Source organism: Astyanax mexicanus, chromosome 7, assembly GCF_023375975.1.
Source record: "Astyanax mexicanus isolate ESR-SI-001 chromosome 7, AstMex3_surface, whole genome shotgun sequence".
Taxonomy (NCBI): Eukaryota; Metazoa; Chordata; class Actinopteri; order Characiformes; family Acestrorhamphidae; genus Astyanax; species Astyanax mexicanus.
Window position 1 is genome coordinate 21,912,072 of NC_064414.1, and position 13,180 is coordinate 21,925,251.

The 13,180-nt window shown below is 38.4% G+C and overlaps 1 long non-coding RNA gene across 1 annotated transcript; it reads left to right on the forward strand.

Annotated features, from left to right (window-relative positions):
• The first annotated feature begins 1,436 nt into the window (after positions 1-1,436).
• LOC111196025 (uncharacterized) lies at positions 1,437-12,909 on the forward strand. The gene is made up of 5 exons (XR_002651972.2): positions 1,437-1,619; positions 3,212-3,396; positions 11,554-11,633; positions 12,184-12,320; positions 12,524-12,909. It is a non-coding gene; the product is annotated as an uncharacterized LOC111196025 (long non-coding RNA).
• The last annotated feature ends 271 nt before the right edge of the window (positions 12,910-13,180 follow it).

The window sequence follows — 13,180 nt, forward strand, 5'->3', positions numbered from 1 at the left end:
ATTATGTTAATCTTCTGCAAGAGTGGTGTTGCGAGGGAAGCAGGTGTTGCCTGGAACAGTCAGAGTAGCAGATAAGCTACCTGAGATCAGAGTCTTAGTCTAAGCATTGCCCAGTGCCTGACAAGTACAGTAATCATGCTCATTGATCTTTGGCCTCAGACATGTAAATACAACATTGCTTATGTGTAAAGAGAAAAAAGTTTAGGTAAGACTTAAGATAGAGACAATAAGAGTACATTATTAAAAATACTTATGACAGAATGTCTCAACTCATTAATACATTATTGATCAATATTTTTGAATAAAAAATATCTTAATTTAGTATTATATAAATATAGAATATTTTTAAGCGTTAACTTTTTAAAAATATTTAATAATGTCTTGAGTAGTGTACATTTTAAATGACTGTTTTTGTGACCCATTTTATAAAGTGCTACCAATGTTTTTATATCATTATTTTAATGCATATGCTAAAATGAATTAATATATAAAAATGTCTGCACTCTGGTTCTCTATGTGTATCTTGCACAAAACTATGTAGAACAAAGCACAAAAAAATAATATGTTACATTTGTCTGTGTCTTAAATGCAGGTAAAATATATCTAAATATCTAGTAAATAAATTTTAAATAACAAAATTCCAGTGAAGGATCAGTTTAAACTTTCCTGGCTGATGAGCACAAACTGCAAAATCTTTTAACATCTTAAACAGGCTGGTATCTGTTTACCTGTGCCTTCCAAACTATTCAACTTGCTCCACTTTCGCACACTTTTAGTACTTTATAGTTTTGATTCTTTTTAGCATTTAAATTTTGTGTAATTTTAAATTGAGTCTTATTTCATGTTATTTATTTTTTATTTAACTTAGTTTTTATTATTATTACTTTTTAACAATATGTTTTTTATCTCTCTGTAACGCACTTTGAATTGACTCTGTGTATCAAGGGTGCTACAGAAATAAACTTGCCTTGCCTTGTCTTGACATTAGGTTGCATGGTCAGAAAAAACACCTTGTGATGTTATGGCACACAGTATATTATTGCTGTTACGCAAAAACCCAGTATCTCCATTTTTAACATTGTTATTGACATAATGTGAATGCAACAATTGCTTTGCTTTTTTATTTTGTCAAAATTTCATGACAATCTTTTTTGCTTTTAGTGTTTTTTCTTATCTTATAAAGTTTTAATTTTTGAAATATAAGGTATGCAAAAAATTAGTATGTTTTTTTAAATGAACACTAATTCAATCCATTTATAAATTAAAAGAATACATTGAAAGATATAATATCTGTCATTCAAAAGTTATAGAAACGTCTATGATGAGTGTAAAACAGTGGTATTAAGATTTTAAAATTCTTGTTTAATTGTTTGAAAACAGCAACTGAACTCCTCTTAAACTGCAATTTTGAAATGCAGCTAGAGAACAGACACAGGGCAGGTCTTAACTTTCAGGTCTGGTGAGCAATTAACACTGATACAGCAATTTTCAACAGGAAACCTAAAGTAAAGTAAGTGGTGGCAGAGCTCTGACCCTCAGCTGCAACAAATGAACTAACTCCAGCCTTCAGAGAGAGAACGACTTATTTTCAGCCTGGACTCTCTTCACTCTACCAGCAAGTACATCTATTTGATGGGCTTTAGTTAATGGTGAAACTAATATATTAATAATATGAAAGTGTTTTAGTCTCTGAAGCTTACAGTAGCCTGGCTAGCTAGCATTGAGCTAAGCTGTAATAGAAGCTACTGAGCTAATGCTAGCTAGCATGAAGCTGAGCTGTGATATAAGCTACTGAGCTAATGCTAGCTAGCACTGAGCTGAGCTGTGTGAGAAGCTAGTGAGCTAATGCTAGCTAGCACTGAGCTGGGCTGTGTGAGAAGCTACTGAGCTAATGCTAGCTAGCATGAAGCTGAGCTGTGTGAGAAGCTACTGAGCTAATGCTAGCTAGCATGAAGCTGAGCTGGGATAGAAGCTACTGAGTTAATGATTTTACCCACATGCAAATATTTAAGTACAGTGGCCATTTCAAACCTAAGCTTATGCTAGCAAGCACTGAGCTGTCTGTTTAAGAAGCTACTGAGCTAATGCTAGCTAGCATGGAGCTGCCTGTTTGAGAAGCTACTGAGCTAATTATAGCTAACACTAGGCTGTCTGTGTGAGAAGGTCCTAAGTTAATGCTAGCTAGCACTGAGCTGAGCTGTGAGAGAATGCTACTGAGCTAATGCTAGATAGCATGGAGCTGAGCTGTCTGTGAGATGCTATTAAGCTAATGCTAGATAGCACTGAGCTTAACATTACATTACATTACATTACATTTCATTTGGCAGATGCTTTTGTCCAAAGCGACTTACAATAATGAAGTACAAAAGTAATAGGAATTTAGATAACCCATTTTTAGATAGGGCTTAAAGGAGGTCGAAGGGAAATAAAGGGATAGAGAAGTGAAGGAGGGGAAGAAGGAAATGGGGTTAGAAGTAGTTAGTGTGTTAGAGGTGTTAGGAGAGTAAGTGCTCTTTGAAGAGCTCTGTCTTCAGGAGTCTCTTAAAGATAGCGAGAGATTCTCCTGATCTGGTAGTGGAAGGTAGTTTGTTCCACCATTGGGGAACTCTGTATGAGAACAGTCTGGATTGCTTTGTGTGAGTGTTTGGCAAAGCGAGGCGACGTTCATTGGAGGAGCGCAGCGGCCGGGAGGTAGCGTAAGCCTTCAGGAGTGCAGGTAGGAAGGAGCCTGTTCTGTCATCACCTTGTAGGCGATTGTAAGAGTTTTGAATTTGATGCGAGCATCAACTGGTAGCCAGTGGAGCTCAATGAGCAGCGGGGTGACATGTGCCCGTTTTGGTTGGTTGGTTAACCCGGCCAAACAGTTTTTAGATGTCTTGCTGCCATGAAGTTCTTTCAAGTTAATGTTTTCATGAAATGGTAAAATTTTTCACTTTCTATTCCTTGTATGTTTTTGGGTTGTAGAAGAGAATGGGTTTTAATGAAAAGGAAAAATGTCATAATTAATTAATTCTGTAATCAGGAGCTCTCACAGCCATTTAATTTGGATTACATAGAAGGTGCTTTAGAGTACAAGACCCTACAGAACGCACAGAACGAGAGGGGATATAAGGTTTTACAGTGTGCTAAATCTAACACTGACATTTTGTTAGATTGACACCCCTGGTAACATTTGTTTTGAGACATGATCTGTTTCTCCACTGTCACTTAGGCCTGAAGCTCATCTGTACAACCACGTGGCAACTGGTGTTGGGGTTCTTGCTTGAGGCTCTTCTACTGCTGATCATCTCTCTCTCAGTTTAAGACCAAGAATGTTGGCTTACCACATCCACAAGCTAAACATGTTCTCACCTAGCCTCGTTTCGCCTGAGGTGCAGGAGGAGAGGGTCATCTCAGGTAAGAGTCAGCAAACACTAGCCATCACAGATTAATACTGTGACTCAGTGATTGGTGTAAAGGAGTCTAAACAAGCCGTCTCATCCGTGCTCACTTTTCCTTTCTCACTGCTGCTGATCGTGACTTGCTCTGCTGCACATCAGTCACATGGCAGGAAGGCCCAGGGCAGATATTTTAGTCAGGTTTATTTTTATAAAACACAATCGCTATGATAAATTAAAAACTCCTCGAGGCTTTTCATATTGTTTCCCATCAAATATTGATCGTCAGAAACATGGTTGGCATCTGATGAAACTAATATGAGCAGAAGGCATTTGGGATGATGCAAGACAGACAGTATGAATATGACTCTTTTTTTTTGCCTCCAGAAAGGATCTAAAGGTGTTAAGTGCTTCTTTCCTTTTCAGTACTATAGCTCTTAGGTAACAAAGGCCATGGATACCAGCTTGAATGTCAGTCAGTTGCCTAAGGGTAGCGTCAGAGTGCAGGCGTCTCTTTGGCAAGCAGATAGTCTCGGAAACCACAATATTTAATGCTGAGAGCGAGTGAAGACTCTAAATTTGAGTGCCAGGATCAAATTAAGAATGATTTGTCAAAACAGTTCAATTCAAATACATTGATATAGTTATGGAGTTTGATAGGGTTAATTAATTTCACATTAATATGGAATTAGAACAGTGTTACAACTTGTTGCAGAGAAAATGTTAACTTATACTGTAACTTAACAATATAATGTTAACAAAGGTTATTTAGGACTGATTTGGTGTGAAATGTCTTGGAGAGAAACTTTAGTAATTAAGAGTAGGTTAATCTACACTTGTTTTTACTTATGTAATACTGTAATACTGATTATGGTTAAATAGTGACATAAAACTTCTTTTTATGAAAAGAGAGAAAAATACTTTTTTGGGTGTTAGTTGACCTTGCAATGTCAGATATGCTTTAGGGCCGTGAATGAAGTTGATTACATCTTTTAGTCTAATACCTTGTTAGAAGTATTCTAAAGCATGATATCATAGTTTTTGCAAACTTTAGTATCGTCCATTATGTTTGCTTGCATGTTTGTTTACGTATAAATGAACATCACCCCAATATACAGTACCAGTCAAAAGTTTAAACACAGTTTCATTAATATTTGTTCATTATTTGTATTATTTAACCCTCCTATTATCTTTGGGGTCAATTTGACCCCATTCAGTGTTTAAAACCTAGATTTGTGATTCACATTTATTGTATTTTCTTAACTCTTTGATGAAGACCATAAGTATCTTTAATTCTATACCTTCTATATCTTCTAGAGGTTTAAATTGCTGTGATCATAGTGACCCATTAAAATAAAGTGTGTTACTGAATATGAGGATATAAGAAGGGTTAATATATGTGTAATATTTTGTAAAAACTATAAAGGAACAAAGAAAGTAGACAAAAAAGTGTTTAGTCTTCACAAACACCTGGAATAAAAACCCAGTCCAGGTAGTTTGGGATGAGTTGAAAAGCAGAGTGAAGGAAAAGCAGTTAATAAGAGCTCAGCACCTCTAGAACTCCTTTAAGTTGGAGTTGGAGAATAATTCCAGGTTTCATTTTATGAAACTGACTGAGAGAAAAAGGCTAAAAATGTGCAAAGTTGTCATAAAAGCAAAAGGTGCTACTTTAAAGAATCTGAAGTACTGTATAAAATATATTTTGAATTGATTAACACATTTTTGTTTACTTTATGATGCACCATATCATATGGTGTGACATTCAGAATAAAAAAAAATAAGGATTTTGGTTTGGTATTTGTCATAAACTCTTCAATGTGACATAGGGAATAGTGCCAGCAAAGGGTGCAAGAATTTTGGTTCTTTTATAAAAAAAAAGGTATTCCCTGAGTAATTAAAAGTATATTGAAAGAATTCGTTTAAACATGTTCCTATGTGTGTAGATAATGAAAAATAATGCAAAAGGTAACTTGCACGTGAGCAATGCTATACTTTTATATAGTAATGATAAAGACTCAGGATAAATTGACTTACATTATCACATTATACCCATTTTTAATTTAATACACAATAACATTCATGTCACACCATATTTTAGTCAATTTTAGTCCCTAAGAGCATAAACTAGTGAATAAATGTAAATTTCAAAAACAAATCTTGACCATATATAGATTTTTTTTACATTTTTTCAGCCAAATATGTCAACCACCCATAAACGTTCCTTTATAGTTTTGATGTCTTCAATATTAATCTACAGCATAGAAAATAATAAATTCACATGACACATAATGGAGAATAAATAGGAAGGGGTGTGTCCAAATATTTTACCTGCACTGTACAGTTCTCTTCTGTTGGAACATCTATTTGTATGCATCTATTTAATTATTTCACATATGATCTAATCTACCATATATAAGCTAATAACTAATGCTGTAGTGTGTTGTGAAGAACTATAGAAATATCTTGGGTTTTATAAACAGGCGTTCTTTGATCCGTACTTCTTTTTTTTTACTGTTCATAAAATATTGATCACAATATGGATCAATAATGGCACCTATATAAACACACAGAGCGGACTGCAACAGGTGTAGAAAAAAATATATATACATATATATTTGTGTTAACTAGTTTTTGACAAAAAAATCAATTGTACTTTAATATGGTGCAGCTGCTTTATTATGATATTAAATTATTGCTTCATTGGTGGAATTAAGGTATCTTAAAATTACAGCAGAACCATTTATCACAATTAGTACTGAGACAACTTATTATACAAAATTTTAAATATTGTAACATTTCTGATCTAGAATGATGCATGATTTATTTACATCTTAGCAATTAATTTTGCATTTTAAAGCAATATGTATTTATTTACTATTAAGCCATAAAAAACAATAGAAATACATAAATCGCTACAGTTATCTGTCTCATTGTGTTCGTCAACGGTGAGCACTGTTCTCGAGTTTCTATACAATGAATTTTCACACGTTGCGATGATTGTCATTTCCATGGCGGCCTGAGCGCATAACCCACGCACGTCAATGAATGTGTACAAACAAGTGCATGTTGTAACAAGCATATGGACAAAACGTAACACTTCCAGCAGCTGCTCCCGCCATCGTGAACAATCCCCCACACAATGTGGTGTTGTGCACCGTGTTCTTTGGCAGCGGCTGAATGACAGCTCTGAAGCCCTGTCTGCCCCTCCCCTCTCCTCCCTTGCTCTCCTCTCCTCCCATAACCAACACCCCCCACCCCCCCATTTGGCCAGCCTGCCACTCTTTATCTCACTTGATTGGGTACAGAGAAAGGCACCATGTGCATGCGTGTGTGTGTGCCTGTGTGTGTGTATATATATATATATATGTGTGTTTTATAGTTGCCGCTCTGCGAACATACATATATGCGTGTGTGTGTGTGTATTTGCACAAAGGTCTGGGGTCCGGCCTGTGGTCTCGGTAAGCAGGGTCGTGTTTGGTAGGGGCTGTTGACACGAGCAGCAGGGTCTTGTTTCTCTTTGCTTGAGGGAGGGGAGAGGGGGGGAGCACAAGCCAGGCTCTGGAGCTTGAATGGATGGAAAGCCGGTTTACCGGACACTCCCTGCCAGCCCGCAGGGTTAATAGAACTGTCACGCAGGGGTCAAGCGCAGACTCCCGGGTCTCCGTTAATATGCTCACAGTCATTACTGTGCCAAATGGGCTGACCTCTCATCTCCCTCTCTCTCTCTCTCTCTCTCTCTCTCTCTCTGTCTCTCTCTCCTGCTTTCACTTTCTCTCACTCACTCTCTCTCTCTCTCGCACCTGCCATCTCACTCTGCCATTGTGTGGCTGTGCAAACGTTTAACCGACATTGAATGCAGAACCCCCCGCGATAAAGGGGAAGGGGGCAGGATATTGAGAGAGAGAAAGAGAGGCCAGGAAAGGGCATGTTCTCCCTCCCCACCCTTCTCTCCTCTCGCCCCTGCCGAACGAAAAGGCACGGCTTTGTTCGTTGCTTTTCTTTTTTTTTCTTTCTCGTAAGTGAGCGACGTTTTGGGATGGCTCTCGCCTCTCGTGTTCAAAAAAAAAAATGAGCATCAGAATCAGGAATATGAAAGAAGTAGCTCGAATAAGACTCGGCCCCACATTTCTTCGTTTCTTGCCTTTGAAACAACGTACGTAGACTCATTCACTTGGTGTGTAGACTGCATGGAATGCTACTAACCCCCCCCCCTACAAAACCACCCCACCCACCCCTCACCGCCCTTAATTCCCCTTTGTGGTTTTTAAGCAGTCGCATTCCTATTGGCCTTTGTTTTGGGAGCGGAGGCCAGGCTGGTAATTGGTAATTGTTGTCCCTCTTTTGCAGCACTTGGATGCCCCCTGAGCTGTTAGCCCATCACCTGGGTGACAGGTCACCGCAGGAGCCTCTGCTTCCGCTGCAGATGCTGAACCCTTGTCTCCAGTGTCTTCTCCTCACCTCTGCCCCTGGGGTCATCACCTTTAACCTCACCTGTACTCAACTGGGGTCAAACTGAGGGTCAGGCTGGGTCAGGTCTAGGCAGGAGGTCATACAGGCAGTCTATAATGAGTTCCTTCACAGTGGGTAAAGTCTTTATACCTATAGTAGCGAGAGAAAGTAAGAAGGAAAGAGTTTTAGACTTTTTCTATTGGCCTTGGCCAACACCAGCACCTCTACCACTCTACCAGCAACAACAGCAGCAGCAGCAAAAGTAGCAGCCCAGGCTAGTTAACACGGAGACATTGGAGATTAGAAAGTATGTTTGCAAATAAAAGAGACAGAGAGAATCAGAGACAGTTTAGCTCACCAGCTCCATCAATGGGTAAGGCCTACATTCTCATACTGCCACAGACATAGTGCATAGTGCAAACACACACATATACACACACACACACACACACACACTCACTAACTCACATATCCGCATGGCGAGGACGGAGGGAGAGGAAAAAAACAATTACAGTTTCTCATTAAAATACTCTTAATCCTTTTATACGAAACATAGTTACACAAGTGTACACAATGAGGAGGAAGAAAAGAGGAGAAGGCGTGAGGAATAATTACATATATCATGGAGCTGGGGCTTTTATTTGGGGTGTCACTTGTGATGTCACAGGCTGCCTGCGCTAATTTGAATTCAGACCTTTATCTCTGGCCCGCAGCAGATTTGAGTGACGGGCCACCGAATGCTCGCGCCACTGTCCTATTGATTTCTCTAAATCCCCAACAATAGCATTTGCATGCTTGTTTCTGTAATAATACAGATATGCCGTTCGCAATGAAAGGCCGCGCAGACCAGAGGTAACTAATTGTGCGGCGTGTAATGAGTGCGGTTTCAATTTGATATAACCCACAGCTCGGCTCGCCACAGCCCCGCGCTAAGTACTTTCAAGTCTTTGTGGGGAAATAATTGATTTTTTGTGCTTTGGGCGCGAGGAAAACTATTATGATCTTTTTGAATAATGGCAGCGGAAGGCCCGTGAACGATTTAAATTGGTATTAGAGGAAGAAGCCGTGGTGGGAAGATAGCGCAGCCGCTTGACTGACAGCTTGCAAATGGAGCCCGGGCTGCTTGATTAGTCATTCTCTTAAGGTGGAGACGAGGCGCTGCTGGAGCCGGGCATCTTTTTCTCCTATGGGCGCGGGGTTTTAGAGAGGGGTCCTCAAGGGGTGATCCTCCTGACTTTGGCACCCTGTCTGACATGCCAAAGAAGGGATAGAGGAGGCCTGGACCTGGTGGGGTGTTTTTGGGGGGTTGTAATGGTGGAGGGTGATAGGCTCGGGGCTCTGTCCTTGAGTGAGGAGGGAAATGCATTTCCGAGCCCCGTCCCGCTTAGCCGGCGGACGGTCTTAAATGCGCTCTACCTGTGCCAGCCGCAGGGATTTGAGGCAGAATGTGATTATTCTGGGTATCAGTGAGCCTTGGCGTCGCTCTCTCAAGGCTGAAAAACTCATTTCTTTCCCCAGGCCTTTGTTTCCTTTGGAACAAAAGGGCTTTCTTAGTTAACGCAGCGTGTTCGAATTTCATGCTCTTAATTGCGCTCATAGATAAATGTGTCTGTGGTGCCGGGGGAATGTTGGCTGTGTGTGTGTCCACGTGGCAGAAGCATCAGTGTGCAGCCAGAGTGAGCGAGCGAGTGAGTGTGTGTATGTGTATGTGTGTTTTTAGAAACGTGGCCTTCTTTCAAAGGCACTTGCTTGGTGTGAGAAATCCAGGGGCTTGTTTCCAACGGGGTAATCCAATTCCACAGTTGCTTTCAACAAGGAGACTTAATCTGGTTGAAAACGGGACTAGCTTGGATGGCTCCATGTACCAGTGTGTGTACAAGTGTCATCCCGTGTCACGTCTGTTAAGTTATCTTGCCGAAACACAATGCACAGTGAAGGACAGTGGGTAATTTTTCTAAAACCGACAGTGGCAACAGTGTTTTCGGGCTCTGTGCGGATGAACACTGGACTGACTTGACTTGTGTGCATGCACATTAGCATTCCCAGCACAAGAACATGGCAGTGAAGAACTGCTGTTTAATTTCAGTGATGCAGAACGACAAGAAGACAAGAAAAAGGTGATTATACTAGAAGTGCATCCTTAAATTTAGTTGTTATGTGAGACATTTTAAAAAGTTTGTGTGATTTCCAGGTTGCAGTTTAAAAAAAAAAATGAAAATCTATGTTAATCCTCCAAAAACATTTTTTCTCACCTTAGCCATAATATTTTTTATCCATAAAATTAGGATTTCCATTTTCTTGTGATTTGCCACTGTGTATAAAATTTGTGATTCAATTAAACATGCCTTGCCTAAATAGTATGGTATGGTATGAGACAGGGTGGTAACTTTCATTCTAAAATGGCTGTAGTTTGCCTTGTTGTCACGTTTTTTGATCTATCACTCATTCAGATTATTTTTTAACATATTTTTCTTTAATAGTTTAATAGTTTATTTAGATTATTAAAATAAAAAAATCCATATGTATTGTATGTGATAGTGTTGAAACAATGTAAAAGACCTTCATAACTTGCCTTTTTGTTCTTGGCTGCTGCAAAACCTCAAATGAGGTCACTTCCTCTTGGTGATGTCATTTAAAGCATATACACTATTTATTTATAAAATAAAAATAAAAAAAAACATATGTTCTAGGAAAAAGTAATTTGTACTAGAAGTAGTGAAAGTTGTATAGTTTATATGCATCCACACGAAATATATTGGGTTTTGTCCCAGAGCAAAAAAAAGCTCCAGGTTATACTGTCTTAAAGCAAACATAAAAAGCTTTTATTAACACATGGAAAAGTGATTAAAAATGTGCCCACATGTTGCAGCCTAAACAGGCCTTCGTCAGGATGCAAAGCGGAATATGTCCTTCTTTCTGTTTTGAAGATGATTAAAAAAGAAAAAGTATACTCATGAAAAACATTTTAAAAGTATGTTATTGTTGTAGATACAATAGTATGTTTTGAAACACTGTTTTCTCATATGTCATGTTAACAATAACACTTTTTAATTAGCTTTAAGCTTTTGAAACACTAATGCAATCATGTTGTACTTACTGCAGTCATGTGAATCAAATGTTGCAGACAAACATTCTGTTGATTTAATCAAATAATCAGTCAATGAGCAGAGATATCTCTCAATCATAAATATATCTACATACATATCTGGAGAAAAAATAAGAGATTGATTAGTTTTTTTTTTTTTTTTTTTTTTTTTACCAAACCTCTGGAATATAATCAAGAGGAAGATGGTTGATCACAAGCTATCAAACCAAGCTGAACTGCTGGAATTTGGGCAGCAGGAGTGCCATGAAGTTATCCAAAAGCAGTGTGTAAGACTGGTGGAGGAGAACATGCCTGGATGCATGAAAACTGTGATTAAAAACCAGGGTTATTCCACCAAATATTGATTTCTGAACTCTTAAAACTTTATGAATATGAACTTGTTTTCTTTGCATTGTTTAAGGTTTGAAAGCTCTGTACCTTTTTCATTATTTTCTGCAGTAACATACTCGTAATGACAATATTTGTATTTGTAACTTGGGAGAAATGTTGTCAGTGGTTTATAGAATTAAACCACAAGAGGAACTGATTTAGAAACTAAAGTGGTCTCTTAATTTTTTCCAAAGCTATATATTATATGACTCAAAACATCAATATTTTGTGGCTGCTTTTATTGTAATGCAGGAGAAAGACAACAAAAAGAAAAGAAAGAAAGAGAGATGGACTCCAGAAGCCTGAAGCTCTGGAGCTGCAGTTGGAGGCAGGTTTGTGACGAATGCTTCATTGCTTCTCTCATCACTTTGTCCCAGATGTGATTGCTTAATATAGTTAACACTGGCCATGCGGAGTGTGTGTGTGTGTGTGTGTGTGTGTGTGTGTGTGATTGTGTGTGTGTAAGGGGAACCCATGCAGACAGCGAGGCAGCGGGCTGTACAGGGCTACCCCCTAGCAAGAGAGTGGTTATCTCGTCTGGAAGTGCGCACACATATACACACACATACACACACACACCATTTGGCTGGTTCATCCCATTCACCATATTGTCTCTATCACATTATTGCAGTGACCCTTGTCAAAAAGCAGTGAGCTCAGACTGCAGGCGAATCGTCTCGGCAGCAAAGCGCCCGAGAATATACTGCACTCTCACTTTCAGATTTTCCCTCAACAGCCATTTGGCCCAAAACCATCAATCTCAGTCTTGGATACTCACTCTCAATGGCATGCATTCTCAGTAAAATACATATTCGTAACCACCCTCAAATCACTGTTACAAACTCAGATGTGTTTTTTTTTTCTTCTTTTTCTATTTTTAAGAAAGCGCTCCCTGGCTAACTAAAGGAAGATGGAGTGCATGGCACTACTGTACATCCCCACAGCCAGTAAAGGAAGAGGTGATGGAGAGAGAGAAGTAGAGGAAGGGCAAGAGGTTAGATGCTTCAACCCTGGGTGAAGTAAGTACTGTATGAGGTAAGGCATGGTTGCGCAGCTTTGCAGAGTGATTGGCAGGAGCTTAGAACTCAATAGCAACTTGCACTTTGGACTTTTTGTTATTTTTTGTATTTATCATATCTATTTTATTATTATTTCATTTTTATTCTGTTTATTTCGTCATATATATATATATTTTTTTTTTTGTTTTGTTTTTTCTCTTTAGGTGTAAACTGGACTGGGGAAAATTTCGTTCCATCTCTAGATGTAAAATGATAATAAAATCTCCTTGAATCCTTGAATCATACAGGAGCTTTCCTGTACAGGGGTCGTTTGGGTACTGTAAATTATGCACATGAAAGAGGATGTATTGCCCCATGGTCTTGCTTTATTGTTACTGGATCAGTAAGTAGACAACAGACTTAAGTCCATACAGAACAACAATGACGGATATTTTAGATTTGTAGTCTAATCTGTAATTATAGTCTGCTCACAAAATGTTTAATATATACATCATCCAAAAACAACTCTTCTGCAGAGTTGAATGCACAATTTCTCTTTGTTTGTTTGTTTGTATAACAATATATAATACTACAGATACAATGACACACAGATGATGTTTTATTTAGCATTAATTTATACCACTTTATACATATTATATACTAAAATTAGAAATTATGTCATGCAAACATCTTTTTTTTTTTATAATATTTAAATCTGTTCTTTACTCTGAGTCAAAACATCTTAGTACATTAAACTTATAGCAATGCCTAGAAACATAAAAATAAATAACCATCTTCTATTGACAGTTAAGAAGTTGTAAAGTTGCATATCATTGCTGTCATTCAAAACCATTAATTCAAATCTCTAAAATGGCAAGTTT